Below are 15,159 nucleotides of genomic sequence, written 5' to 3' on the forward strand. Positions count from 1 at the left end.
GCAGACTAGATGGGCCGAATGGTTCTTATCTGCCGTCACATTCTATGTTTCTAATAAATTGTTGTGTACACTAAATATTACACATATTTCAAGATGGATAATCTGTGCAGAATATAAAAAAAAAAAAAACCTGTACATAGCATTCAGTATTCGGATTGGGAATTTTATAGAGATGTGATCATCACAAATGGCGGTTTTGAAAAACGACCTCTAAGGGGGACAGATCCTAAAAGTGGGACAATCAACAAAAAAAAAGGTTCAATTGGTTTCCAGGGTAATTACTCCACTTTTGTAGATCAGGACAGAAAATGTCTTTATACAATGAATCTGAAGATTCTAGAGTAAAATCATCGTTGAAAGTTCTAACACCACCAGGACTCAGGTCTTCACCAACGTACCAGCTGTATGTAATTTATATGCAAACAGGCAGACTAAAGTGCATTTTGGTGCTTAGGTTTGAGGTCAAGCAAATAACAAACAATATGGCAGCAGTTACAGTGTGATATAACTGAACTCAATTCGTGTATTTGTCCCCCAAAAAAACAAAAAACAAAAAAAAAAACCCAGGAAGATGTAGTAGTAGTATAACTAAGACAAACAGTTTTACATGTATCCATACAAACCAGATGATATTATTGGGCTAGCTTATTGCTAGTTGTTGAGAGACATTCCAATGGTTTCTATGGCAACTGCTACTTATTTAGCATTTTGTCCCAGAACATCACCAGTTTTTGCCTTCATATATATGGTTCCTGGAATTATTAGCCAGAAGGGGGGGGGGGGGGAGTCTCTCTATATATGACATAATAAATGCATGTCAACCATGTGAAGGTTTTTTTTAAATGTAAAATAATTTTATTACTTCATAGTTAGAACTATCTTGTCATGTGTGGTGCTTATGCCTGAATAGTCAATGCATCCCTTCCTCTCCACATGTTCAGCAAAATGTAATCAACTCAGTCACGCAACATACAGATTGCTATTTAATAGAGATTGTACGTGTGTGCGGACGTAGGCATCTTTAAAAGTTGGAATAATTAATTGGATAAGGATCCATAAAATAATAATAAGGATCCATATGTCACTGCTAACTGGAAAGGGCGTAGTCTGATGTGTAAATATGAAAAGAAAAAAAACCAACAATATTGATTGGCTAGATTAGACCAGACAAAGCGTCATGGGAGTTGTTGTTTTATTTACTATCACATATCATCCAAGTGTCCCTGTTTAGGAGGGACAGTCACGATTTTGGACCCAAAATTAAGTAGTTAAGCCCACCTCTAGGGCTGTTTACCAGAAAGCCACTAGAGGCGCTTCCTGCTTTGCATGAGGATGTCTAATGTCTACAAATTGATTCAATGCTTTAATGCAGAGAGTGCTCACTGCGCATGTGCATTAGGTCGTACATCACCATGATGTCGCCGGAGGAGGTAATTGTTAAAAGGGAGTTTTAACCCTTTCAAGAGCAGTGAGTTAGAGACAGGGCACAATGTAGCCATAGGCGTGCGCACGGGGTGTGCCGGGTGTGCCTAGGCACACCCTAATCCCCGCGGCACGCCTGTGAGTCCTGCAGGAACGCGTGGGAACAATGTTCCCACTGTTCCTGCAGGCACTCTGCCGCCCCCAAATGCCCTCCTCATTCCCCCCGGAGTTACCCTGGTAATGGACCCCCCCCCCCCCCCCCGCCGGTCTCCATCTCAGCCGCGGCGAGGGAGCTGTGTGCTCTCTGCTTCCTCTCGCCGCGAGGGCTGTCGACTGATGCTGGGAGCCGGAATATGACGTCATATTCCGGCTCCCAGCTACAGCAGACAGCCTGCGCGGCGAGAGGAAGTAGAGAGCACACAGCTCCCTCGCCGCGGCTGAGATGGAGACCGGCACCCGACCCACTGGACCCCAGGGACAAGTCCACGCCAGCTCTCCAGGTAGGGAGGCTAGGTGGACAATTTTTAATTAAAAAATAATAATTTGTGAGTGTGTGTCTGTGTGTGTGTGTCTAAGTGTGTGTGTGTGTGTGTGTGTCTGTCTAAGTATGTCTGTGAGTGTGTGTGTCTGTGAGTGTGTGTGTGTGTCTAAGTATGTGTGTGTGTCTGAGTATGTGAGTGTGTCTGAGTATGTGAGTGTGTCTGAGTATGTGAGTGTGTCTGTGAGTGTGTGTGTGTGTGTGTGTGTGAGTGTATGTGTCTGTGAGTGTATGTGAATGTGTGTGTCTGTAAGTGTATGTGTGTGTGTACGCGTATATATATATATATATATGTGTGTGTGCACGTATATATACACGAGTGTATATTATTTTTTTGGGGGGGTGGGAATCCACTTTAGTCCACTTTATTCCCCAGGACTTGACCCCTGCCGGCAGGAGAGATCTCCGGATCTCCCCTGTAGGCTCATGCAGAGCCGGCACTATTTGAGTGCCGGCTCTGCTCTAAGCCTCCATGGGCCGGCGGGGAGATCAAAGATCTACCTCACCGGCCCACAGCAGCATGGAGGGAGGCAGGAGAGGACCCGGGGAGCTCTAGACAGAAGCTTCGCCAGGTTCCTCTCGCGAGATCTGAGCATTGCCGTGGCAACGCTCATATCTTGCAAGAGTGAACTCTAGCCCCGCAGGCTAGAGTATACTCTACACTGGACCACCAGGGATGGCACATGGCAGCAAGGATCTCCCCTCCCTACATAAGGTAAGAAGGGAGGGGGGATATTTACTACAGCGCACATACAGCACCCTCACACACAGCACACATACAGCACCCTCACACACACAGCACACATACAGTACCGTCACACACACACACAACACTCTCACACACAGTACACTAACAGCACCCTCACACAAACAGCACACTCACAAATACACGACACAAACAGCACCCTCACACACACAGCACCCTCACACACACACACCACACAAACAGCACCCTCACACAGCACACTAACAGGACCCTAACACACCCTCACACAGCACACTACCAGCACCCTCACACACAAACTGCACCCTCACACACAACACACTAACCCACATAGCACAATACCAGCACCCTCACACACACACACAGCACCCTCACACAACGCACTAACAGCACACACACACACACACACACACACACACAAACAGCAGTGTATGTGTGTGTGTGTGTGTGTGTGTGTATGTATGTATATATATATATATATATATATATATATATATAACAAATATATATATATATATACACACATACATGCGGTGTGTGTTTGTGCTTTAGGGTGCACACCCTAATGCAATAGGCTGCGCACGCCTATGAATGTAGCGTTAGAAACAGGTTTGTATTCCTAACGCTACAGTGTTCCTTTAATTGTTAGCCACTACATGTATGCTCTCCGGCTCTGAAACAATTTAACCCCTGCTTATGTAGATGTGCATTTAATGCCACACTCTGAACGCTTTTTAAATCATAGAGTTTATAATTCTTTGTTTATACGCCTCCCAAATACATTTTAATCCAGTTAATAAAACCCTTTCTGTATCATACACAACGCTGGCTGAGTGTAATGATAGTTGCACAATGCTGGCTGAGTGTAATGATAGTTGCACAACGCTGGCTGAGTGTAATGATAGTTGCACAATGCTGGCTGAGTGTAATGATAGTTGCACAATGCTGGCTGAGTGTAATGATAGTTGCACAACGCTGGCTGAGTGTAATGATAGTTGCACAATGCTGGCTGAGTGTAATGATAGTTGCACAATGCTGGCTGAGTGTAATGATAGTTGCACAATGCTGGCTGAGTGTAATGATAGTTGCACAATGCTGGCTGAGTGTAATGATAGTTGCACAATGCTGGCTGAGTGTAATGATAGTTGCACAACGCTGGCTGAGTGTAATGATAGTTGCACAATGCTGGCTGAGTGTAATGATAGTTGCAATACACGGTAGCTTTTAACCCCTTAAGGACCAAAGTTCTGGAATAAAAGGGAATCATGACATGTCACACATGTCATGTGTCATTAAGGGGTTAAAGGAAAAGGTTGGGAATCTCTAGCACAGATTAAGCTTTTGTCTGCCAAGACCCTCTGTCTGCCCTTCACTGTTAGATAGTTACACCGCATCTGGTATCATTTTATGGTTGGCCTAAATAAATGCAATACCGTCTTATTCAATACCACAAATTTTCTGCGTTTGCAAAGCTCCAGCTCTTGCTAATAGGGATCCAGACTTAAAGGAGAGAGTAAGTTCAGCACTTGGGATCTGCTGCATCTCGTTAATACTTAAAGAAAAGTGGTGATTAGGGTCAGTCTCTGGACCGCTGTTTCTTTTTTGGAGGCAGACAGTTAGCTAGCTACTGACCTACAGATAGGTGCCCTCGAAGGCACAGTCAGCCTGAATACCCTTACCTGACATTACAGGGGCTTTAGATCAATGCAGTTAGCTAGCTAGATTTTATCATGCTAGACAGGTGCCCTCGAAGGCACAGCTAGATTTTCTCCTCCTCGGAACCTATTTACTTCGGATTTTCTCCTCCTCGGAACCTATTTACTTCGGATACATTGTATCACAAGCCAGTTTATCAGGCAGTTTATTTAACTTTACTTTATTTTTTTCACTTATTATATTATCCTGATTTTACCAGATTTATTGATCCTGCCGTGATATTAACTTCTGGTGTTTATTGTGGGGTAAAATTTAACTGGTCCAGCATAACATATGAGACCAAGCCAAGTTATATATATATATATATATATATATATATATATATATATAACTTGGCGTGTGTATATATACACACACACAGTATATATATTGCTGAGACACAGTATAACACAGTGGTTACTCACCACTTATTCTCTTTTGCAATTATATATCCTATGTTTCACTATCCTCTCTTTTCTACTATGTTGTCATTAACATTAGATTAATTGCATCCTTTGCAAGAGGATAGTGCTTCACCTTAATTTACCCATATTGGCTTCCTCCACTAGCTATGTACCTTCTGTACTAGTGGCCTTTCTCCAGGGCATTTTTTTTTTTTTTACCTCTGGACCAATCTTTTATCATATATAAGTCCACTATCATATATATTTTTTTCTTCTCCCCCACCAGTATTTTGACCTAGGTTCATCTTCACTATCCTTACTTGTGTTGTTTAATTTCTCTGTTCTTCTTTTTAAATATTTATTTTTAAAGATTTGAATTTTTTTTTTTTTTTTATTTCTATCTAGGGACAGACCTTTTCTCATGTATTTCTAAGGATAAAACGAATATTTGCTCCACTGCAATGATTCTTCACCTTCTCAGGAAAGCAATATAAAGAGATATTCACTAAACTGGGATTGTGAAACATTGACCAGGAAAAATAGCCAAAATTGAAATATAGTTGTGTTCATTACAGCTTGGCAAATTGGCCTAAAATGTGCAATCCTCTCGACTATTGTACAAAACTCTCAGTTTATTGAATAGCTCTGTTGCTGGTGAGATTACTCAGTGGGCCGATGCACCACCAGCAGAATCTGCCCACCCCATGGGTTTGCGGTTCAAATCCCAGCATGTCCCATTTCGTCCTTAAAATGGTGAGTATTCCACGCTTCTGCAGCATTCTGGTAGTTAGCGCATGCACCCAATAGGTTTGTAGTTCTTCGCATGTGTGGAACGACCATTAGCCGCACATGCGAATTAGGGCACATAGAAGCGAAAACGGACATCATGGTTAATGGTAAATGTCCATAGCTCAAAAGTGGTAGTAATAAAAGAAAGGGAAAAGGAGGAGAATTTGTATAATATGTACAACAAGCGAAACATATAGTGACTGAAATAAAATAAAATAATACACATATAAAATAATACATAGAAAGAGTGACACTATCCATATAGTGGAGAAACCTAGGATTAAAAAATATATATTTTATTACTTTACTGAGAGGATAGCGGATGCATGGAATAGCCTTCCAGCTGAAGTGGTAGAGGTTAACACAGTGAAGGAGTTTAAGCATGCGTGGGATAGGCATAAGGCTTTCCTAACTATAAGATAAGGCCAGGGACTAATGAAAGTATTTAGAAAATTGGGCAGACTAGATGGGCTGAATGGTTCTTATCTGCCGTCACATTGTATGTTTCTATGTTTCTGTCAATACAATCTTCCTCTGCAACAGTCTAATCCTGAAACAGACAGTTTGGAGTCCTAAAACAATGTATACAATACCACTGTCGTTAAAATCTCTCTGGTAGTCTATTTTATGGTAACCACTAACGTCATCTGTAAATCACAACTACTGCTGAGTTTTCTCGACTTAATAAACATGCCAGACCTCTACAATCAGGGCTATGTACTAAAGTGATCATTCAAGGTGAATTTCAAATTTAAGGCCAGGGCAGCGAAAAGCTTAGCTGGCTTTGAAAATGTTCCCAGTTCGGCTACTTGACCTTGAATTTTAAATTTAATTTGGATTCACTTTGAATTGAGAAAAATATCACCTAAATAAAAAAATAAAAATAAAAAACAATAACCAAAAGAACAAACGAACAAAAAAGAAAGAAATTATAGAAGCAACTATATATTATTGTTAAAGAATGATGGATTTGAAGATCTGATGCATATTTCAGTATCTCCCAAAAAAGTGATGGCTATTTTTTTGCACAGGAGATATTTACAAACTATATTTCTCATCTCTTACTCTGTTGGACAAGGCCACAGGCTACATTGTAACTATGAATAATATACAGTAATGACATAAGGCCTCATGACTGAGCTTCTACAGTTTCTGTTTATTTCTTCACTAAACCTTTGTATTGCACGGTCTTCTCTAATATACATCCTTAAATCTACAAAAATGCGCTCTGTGCCAAAGGCCTAAGAAACACGTAAGGTGTTTTAAATAACTTAAAGAGAACTTGTCACTTACCTGGAATTTTAATATTATGTTTACTTAGCCCTATATTTAGGGAATAAATACGTAAAAATATGCTAGTGAGGTGTGAAAAATAAAATTCAAATGCAGAAATCCACACCTCTGTATCCTGCTACTGTGTGCCTCCATCTTAACTTCCTGTTAGCCATTGTTGTAAACTCTAATATTTGCACCTGGCAGTCAGCATAGAGAAAGTGTATAGACAAGAGGAAAAATGAAATAAACAACGTTTCGATGTCTCCTTCTCTATTTACAATGTTTGTCCGTGTTTTGCCTTTTCTGAACTAGATTATGATGTTATTTGATACATCTTTAACATAAATTTAAAAGAAAACAGAGCGTGTCACTTATAGGTTAACACAAGTTATAGATGATTTTGTAACAATTTCCCTTTAAAAAAAATTAAAAAAAATAAAAGTCATAATTTTCCGCTATTTTCTAACCCACAATGATCTGTAGACTAGAGAAGTTCACACAGGCGACTGAAAGTCCAATTTCTGAGCCAAGTAAAATCTCAGATTCTTGGAGAAGCTGCAATTTAATTAATCACTCGCAGCAGCAAAGCCACAACATACACCACGGTGCAGTACAAAGCATTGAGTCTGAGCAAGTGAAGAATAGACAACACACAGATGTAAACATATGGAAAAAGGAAACATGTTCAATTCAATTCAAATGGCCTCTTGTTAATGTAAATAAGAAATGTTAAGTTATTTTTGTATTTCTGGATTATCCAACTGTAAACCACTGCAGAACATGTTGGCATAATGTTTACCATCATTATAAACTATTGGAGGGCCCCAAGCTGCAAGCTCTATTTTGTTTTGGTTTAGATCAGGCGAATTAAATAGATAGGCTGAGAATCATAGGAGTTGTAGTTCAGCAACATCTGGAGGGCCGGAGTTTGGGTAAGCTTTGTTTAGATCATCTCTAAAGTCTGCTGAATTAACCATATCTATGAAAGAAAAGAAACCATATGTAGGATCGATCCCAAACCATCTTCATTTTGTCTGTTCTTCTCCACATCAATGTGATAAGGTGGCACCAGCAAATAGCCATCTGACAGCTCAAGAACTTAAAGGCACACTCCAGGCACCATAAGAACGCAAGTGAAATGAAGTAGTTATGGTGCCACATCATGGTTCACAAATGGCACTGGCCCCCTATCCTTTCACTTTCCCAAGTTCTTCAGAACAGAAGGCTGTGGCACATCCTGCAGAGGTGCCGCTGATTGGCTAAGAGTGGTCAGCGGATGCTCTATGCCAATCAGTAGCTACCAATTGTTAATGCGGCTCAAAAAAGGTATGTACCTTTTTCAAGCTGGCGCTGGGGCACAGAAGTTGGACTTAAACCATTCGTGAAGGATTTAATCATTAATTGTAATAAAGCGCCAGGGACCTACTGGCACCATAACAACTTAATTTTTATGATGTTGTTATGGTGCCCGTAGTGTTCTTTTAAGGAATATAGAAGCATAACGTCACACGTGCACTGCATGGCCTGTACTGTGTGTGTGTGTGTGATTATTATTTTGTCTGATTACAATTTTCTGTAGACTCCTACATGAATTACGAGAACAGAGGAGAAAAACCTTTGAAAAAGCTGACAAAATAGTAAATAGTACCTTATTTATCCAAAAACCAAAGTCTTATCTAGGTTTGCTTGGAATGCTGAATCGTTTTGTATCCAAAGTTTTTAGAAACATTAACTTGTGCGGATACAGAATTATAAGGTTTTAGAAAGTTCCAGAGGTTTGATGTGTGCAGCAGAATAGCAATTTACGAAGTCTCGGTAGTCGAGGCCCTCCAGATGTTTTGGAACTAGGTTTCCCATACTGCTTAGTCAGCAAAAAATACTCCCTGAGCATTTGGGGAAACGTGGGATATCAAGATTGGCCATTACTAATCCGTATCATGATCCAAGGAAACATACAGGAATCATGTATTTAGAGAGGGAATGTCCAGTATTATCAGCCCATCTGTTACTGGACCACAGCTCCCATAGATCCGATCATACCTCGTCGGCTGTCACCTGGAAGCATATGTTTAACCGTAGGCCAGCAACACCTGGAAGTATACGGTTAGAAATCTATATAAGCATCAATGTATGAATCCTATTGTTTTTCTGGATGGAACTTTAACCCCTTAAGGGCCAAACTTCTGGAATAAAAGGAAATCATGACATGTCACACATGTCATGTGTCCTTAAGGGGTTAAAGAATCTTCATTAAATTTCCAAATTCAGCTCAGCTCATTATAATTATTGTACGAGAAGAAGAAGACCCTTTAAATATATAATATCTATCTATGAGAACATCTGGAGATGTATTAACATAGTATTCATTATTAAAGGGTTATTAAACATGTGAATTGTTGGTGATCAGCAATGGTATTGAAAATGAAATCAATTAATTACTGGGTTGGAAATATAGCTGACATTTGGCCTTAAAATGTATTATTCCCTAGCAAATTCTACACAATTCATGATTTAGCGAATCATTGTTCCTATGATTATTTAGATCATTAATAGGGATAATGAACCAAATAATTAATCAGCAGAACAAAACATGGAAATAGAAAAAAAAAATAATAGAAGATAATGATTAAAGTATAAATGACTTGCTTTCTCTTAATGATGAGTTACACAGGAGTTTGTGCTTTCTAAGCCAACATTACAGTCATGGTGAGAGACTCCCAGCATGCAATAGGGGGATAGCTGGGGGAGCAGATGGCTCTCAGCACAAGCAGAGACCTGTCATGTGGAGTCTGGAATCTCAATCAGGTAATATGTGCATTCTCCATCCTTGCTGGCTTGCCTGTCACAACCTGTCCTAAAGCAGACTCACAAAACAAGATGTTCCAGGATATAAGACCACAGCCATAACAAATCACCTTCATAGATCTGGATCTGGTGTAACTCACACCTGGACCCACACACACGACACCCTCCATGTCATTGTCTCACTGTAGATCGTGAATACGCTGCCTCTGATACTCCAGCTGAGGACTCTCACTCTTATGATGCACAGCCAGACAACCCTAAATACCATGCACTAATGATCTAATACTGAGGCAGGGAGTCCACAGATCTTAAAACATATGAAACATATTGTCACAAACTGACTGCCCACTAAAAGAACCGGCATCCTCAGGCACAGCAGATAATGTGGACTGCCACTCTCACAATGCTCAGACATTCACAGCAGCTGGACAGCCAGAGGTTGGTTATTCCTGCCATAGACTGGGTGGATTCGTGTCATCCAGACAAATTTAAGGTTTCGATTTTCCCTTTTTGTTTAAACAGGGTTGCCAAGTACATTATACAGAGATGGAACAGAATGTAAAATAATAAAAGTCAGATAAACTCACGTTTCGTGCTCCCAGCTCTGTCTGACCTTCCCCAGGTCGGATCCCACTTTGCAGGTTGTCTGAGATACACAGAGAGCACGATTTCCAAGTTAGGAAACAGTGGCAGACAAAAGAGGTGAAACCAGACTAACCAGAGCCTGGCTATCACAGCCCAGTGATACCACATGCTCTCCTCCCCCTTCCTGCCCTGCAAATACTGGGCTTATTCACAGCTCTCCAGCCAATCACAGGCCAGGACAGGGAGTGTGGGGAGGGACTGATCTATGGCAACCAAGGAAGCATTATGTCACACAGCCCCTTTTCAATTAATTTCCTGGGCTGCACAAGAATACACAATATCATCTTCTTCTGCTATCATTGCTACAATGTGTCTGCTTAGTAATGTTCTATTTAATGCAATATCATATATCATGTGTCCCACAGCATCCACTTCTTGGAGAATGCTGTATAATGTTTGCAGATATTACATTTGCATCAGCTCTGTTTTTTGCAAGTGATCAGGGTTTTTAGTCTTTAATTAGAGGGGAATAGTATACAGTGTACAAATATAGTCTTAGGGGGGGGAGGGGGGGGGGGCTTTTATTTAAAAAAAAAAATAGTTTCTGCATCCTAAATTGCTAACATAATGTAAAATCTAACTATAAGTAAATAATATAAAAAAAATGGCAAATCACATAAAAAAAAAGGGGGGGGGATGAACTGATTTTACAGCATTTGGCAGCATTATTTAAATAATAGTTCTTATAAGATTTTGTAAATAATATAAAGCATCAGACTAATTCGCAGCACGTGTGATAGGCATAAGATATGGTTTTCTGGGGATAAAGCTTAATTCTACTAAATGTGGTATAGCTCTTAAGATCATATGTTTGACTGTTTAAGAAAGACATGTTAAAAAGAGTTGGTTATCCCAATGTAGTAATAAATCCTTATTGACTACACGTCCTTTTGCCCTTTAGATTGTAAGCTCACGGGCAGGGTCCTCTACCTATTGTATCGGTCTGTTCCTATTGTGTTTGTCTTTTTCCAAATTGTTCAGCGCTGTGGAATTTGTTGGCGCTTTATAAATGCCAATAATAATAATAGAGAAATTAGAAAATGCATGAATTTTTGCTCCTTAAAGTGAACCTGTTGTGTAAATTCTAACAATGGCTAAATCCCTCCTAAATACATTGAGTACATCATATCATAGAGATACATGATGTATTCGATGCAAAATACTGAGATTTACTAACTTTACCTCCATTCTACTGCTGCCATGTCCTCAGCTTTGTGGATGTTACTCTTCATATAACACCTCCGGACGGTCCTCACTTTGCCCGCCAACTCCTGTGATTTGTCCTGATTGGGGACACTTCCCCAAATATTGCAAGCTTCCTCCATGATGTCAACACGCTGCCATTATTTGCCAGCATGGCGGCGTCTGAAGTTCCTATACTACCTAGCGAGCGCTCTTAGCATCTGCTTGAGTTACTATAGCAACCAAAGAGCATGAGCTGCAGTTGCTATGTGTGGTGAAGGACCAGCTGTGATAAGTCTTTTCTGCTATCCGTTCTCAGTCAAACTGTTGGCACAGAGTCTTAAGAGCATAAGCATATGTGAAAATAACACCGACAGGTATCCTTTCCAGTGGGTCTGGTATTTTTTATTTTTTATAAAAGGCACCCACAGATTTGCTTTGCTTCCTATGCATATTGGGTCAGCTGTGATTCGGCCGCACAGAAGGGGCTGCGGTGATTTGGATTGCCACGTTATTATTATGATTTTATTATTTATATAGCGCCATCAGATTCCGTAGCGCTGTACAATGGGTTATCAATGAGCCAGGACGTACACATATTTTGAATGGAAATTCAGAGGGAGAATCCCAATCGGCACTGTGGACCTAACGCACCGGGGAATCCACTTATTTTGTTAACTGCTTAAAAATCAATTGACAATAATCTGAATAAATGCTCATGTAGCTGTCTATCAATACAATGTAGTGGATATGGTGCGTGGAGTGTTCCTTTAAGTAAAATGTAACCAGCAATGTATATAATTATTTAATTGTAATTTGCTTGTTGGATTGCAACTAACTCTCTTTTATGATTAAGTAATTAACAGATCATCACCTTCTGAAATAAAATACCCCATTATTTATAGGAGACAATCAATTGTTGGTATGGGCAAGGATATATTCCCCAATAGTTTTGTTCGATAGAAATTAATATAGGCCGGCTATGAATATACAATGTGATGATTGCTGCATATTCTACTCTTGTAATGATTTGATGCGGTAAATATGATATATAATAAATGTCAGTTAGCATACTAGCACATAGCCTAATATAAATGGGAATCAATACGCAAAGCCAATACAGATATATTGCAACGGATGTTAAGCTTTTGTAGAAATGCCAATGTAAGGACTGTGTGGTGCTATGGTGAATTAGAAAGATTTAATACACAGACACCAGTGTGTGCTTATGACAGTAATGTTGAGTTTTGTGCAGTTGTATAACCTTTTAAGGTATCTTGCGGTAAAGTAATCAAGAGATAACAGATGTTGCTCTACAGGAAAGTTAAAAAAACTAATGTGCTGTAACCATGGAAATCCAGGATAACACCTGTTTTGCCTTAATAAGTCTCTTGACCTCAAATTCCAGGTTCATCTAATAACAATCACAGGTTGAAATATAAAATAACAAAGTGATGTTCTGCTCTGGGGAATTTGGAACTCTCAGTAGCTGTGGGAGGAGCGTACACTTAAAATAATTTTTTATGTAGTTTTTGACACATTTGTACAATTGGGCACCTTATAAATATGCCACCTGTCAACACAAATAGTCACAAATAATATATTTATCACTGAAAATATGGCTAAATACTATCATTATTTTGATCAAATATATGAAAGTGTTCTAAAAGTGATCTAAAAAATGACAGATTCGTTCATAGTAAATTCTGTCAGTTTTCACAAAAAATCTGATGGAAAAAGCAACTAAAAGATTGCGAAATGCATAGTGCTGTTTGTCTGTCTTTCTCTGTCTATCTACCTACCTATCTATCTCTGAATCCTTGAACGTATTTACTTATATTAATCTATATTTAACTATATTAAGTGGGCTAAAATGAAAAAAAAAATCCATTCTCAATTCTACACAATTCCTGGTTCAGGGAATAACCTTGAAAGTCTTAATATTCATAGAGTCACATGTTCTGGCTGCCTGACACAGTATGCTTTGTATTGTTTGTACTCATACCAAATGTGTACACACCAACAGCAGACACAGGCAGTTTCATTCCTAAAAGACCAGTCACCAAGACACTGTAAAAACAATGCTGTCACTCTGGGAATTACATTGTTGTGTGATCATGAACGTATTTGACCTGAGCCGTGATGCTCTCTTATAATTTGTACAAACGCAACGACATATTGCATCAGTGTAAACAATGTAATTACTTATTTACCTTAAAATTATATATAGGTTTGTATGGATCTGTCCTTATTGTCTGTCTGTCTTTGTTTATCTGTCTATCCAGTTGACAAATTCCCTGAAGAAAATAGGCTAAAGTAGATAACTTAAAAAAAAAAAAAATCTATACCTCATATATAAAAGTCGTAATTACCACTATTAATCTCAAAATGAGGGACCTTTAAAAAGTGTAGCCCTTTTGACCCTTAAAGGACCACTATAGTGCCAGGAAAACATACTTGTTTTCCTGGCTCTATAGGGTCCTTGGGTCCCCCTCACCCTCTGGGTCCCCCTCCCGCCGGGCTCTAGGGCCGGGCTCCCTCGGCGCTGGGGACTCTCCTCCTCATTTCGCGTCATCGGCTGAATGCGCATGCGCGTCACGAGCTGCGTGCATTCAGCCAGTCTCATAGGAAACATTCTCAATGCTTTCCTATGGACGCTGGCGTCTTCTCACTGTGAAAATCACAGTGAGAAGCGCGGAAGTGCCTCTAGCGGCTGTCAATGAGACAGCCACTAGTGGCTGGATTAACCCATTTGTAAACATAGCAGTTTCTCTGAAACTGCTATGTTTACAGCAGAAAGGGTTAATCCTAGATGGACCTGGCACCCAGACCACTTCATTGAGCTGAAGTGGTCTGGGTGCCTATAGTGGTCTTTTAATAATCAATTAATAATTTAGGCCATGTTATATATATAGTACAAAATCTACTACACGTACATTGCGAAATATCCTAATGGGATATTCGTTTTTCATCAGGGAGACATTTTTTGTGTTATATTAAAAAATGCGCTCTGGTATCGTCGGGTAAGTACAAAGGAAAAATCTCTAGAAAATCGAGCCATGGGAGCACGCTGTCCACCTGATACACTGGGATTAATGTAAAGACTTTGAGACTCAAAGTGTGATCCACAAAGTCTAGACCAGTGATGTCTGCTTGTTGGCTCTCCTTTTGCTATGTACTAAAATATACCTGATTTTTATTCATTCAAATGTAACATATCTACCAGCATTTGAAATTAACAAGGAGAGCGTTTTTATTTTAGGGTGTAAGGATGGAGATGTGGTAAGGATGTGGTAAGAGGTGGGAACTTTCATCTGGACAGTCCCAAATTCAGGCTGCTCTCCTGCTGTCCTACATTTGGTTTCTGTGGTCCCACTTTTTGCTATCCCCAGAAAACGCCATGCAAACTGTACACAGGAGATGATTTAGTCCATGGTCAGACCTCAACAACCCTGAGTGGGGCTGGAAGGTGGGATGGTCAGACAGCCTGACTGTCACAACCCCTTTTTGTGCTGAAATCCCCCCTTATGGCATCATCAGTGGCACGACTGACATCACTGACATACTCCCTACCAGCAGGCCTGCCAGGTACTGATGTTATATCTCCCAATGTTGGAAGCTGCAGTTTTAAGTCACTTCATGATCCACGGATGTACATTTCTCTGAATCAAAACGTAATT

The 15,159-nt window shown here is 39.9% G+C and overlaps 1 protein-coding gene across 2 annotated transcripts in view; it reads right to left on the reverse strand.

Moving 5' to 3' along the window:
• LOC134577219 (MOB kinase activator 2-like) overlaps positions 1-10,415 on the reverse strand; it is a 45,998-nt gene extending 35,583 nt beyond the window's left edge. For both annotated transcript variants that reach the window (XM_063435895.1, XM_063435894.1), the window contains exon 1: positions 10,240-10,415. The gene's annotated coding sequence lies outside the window, so the exon portion shown is untranslated. The remainder of the gene's footprint in view (positions 1-10,239) is intronic.
• Positions 10,416-15,159: the final 4,744 nt, after the last annotated feature.

This window comes from Pelobates fuscus, chromosome 11 (genome assembly GCF_036172605.1).
Source record: "Pelobates fuscus isolate aPelFus1 chromosome 11, aPelFus1.pri, whole genome shotgun sequence".
NCBI classification, from domain to species: domain Eukaryota; kingdom Metazoa; phylum Chordata; class Amphibia; order Anura; family Pelobatidae; genus Pelobates; species Pelobates fuscus.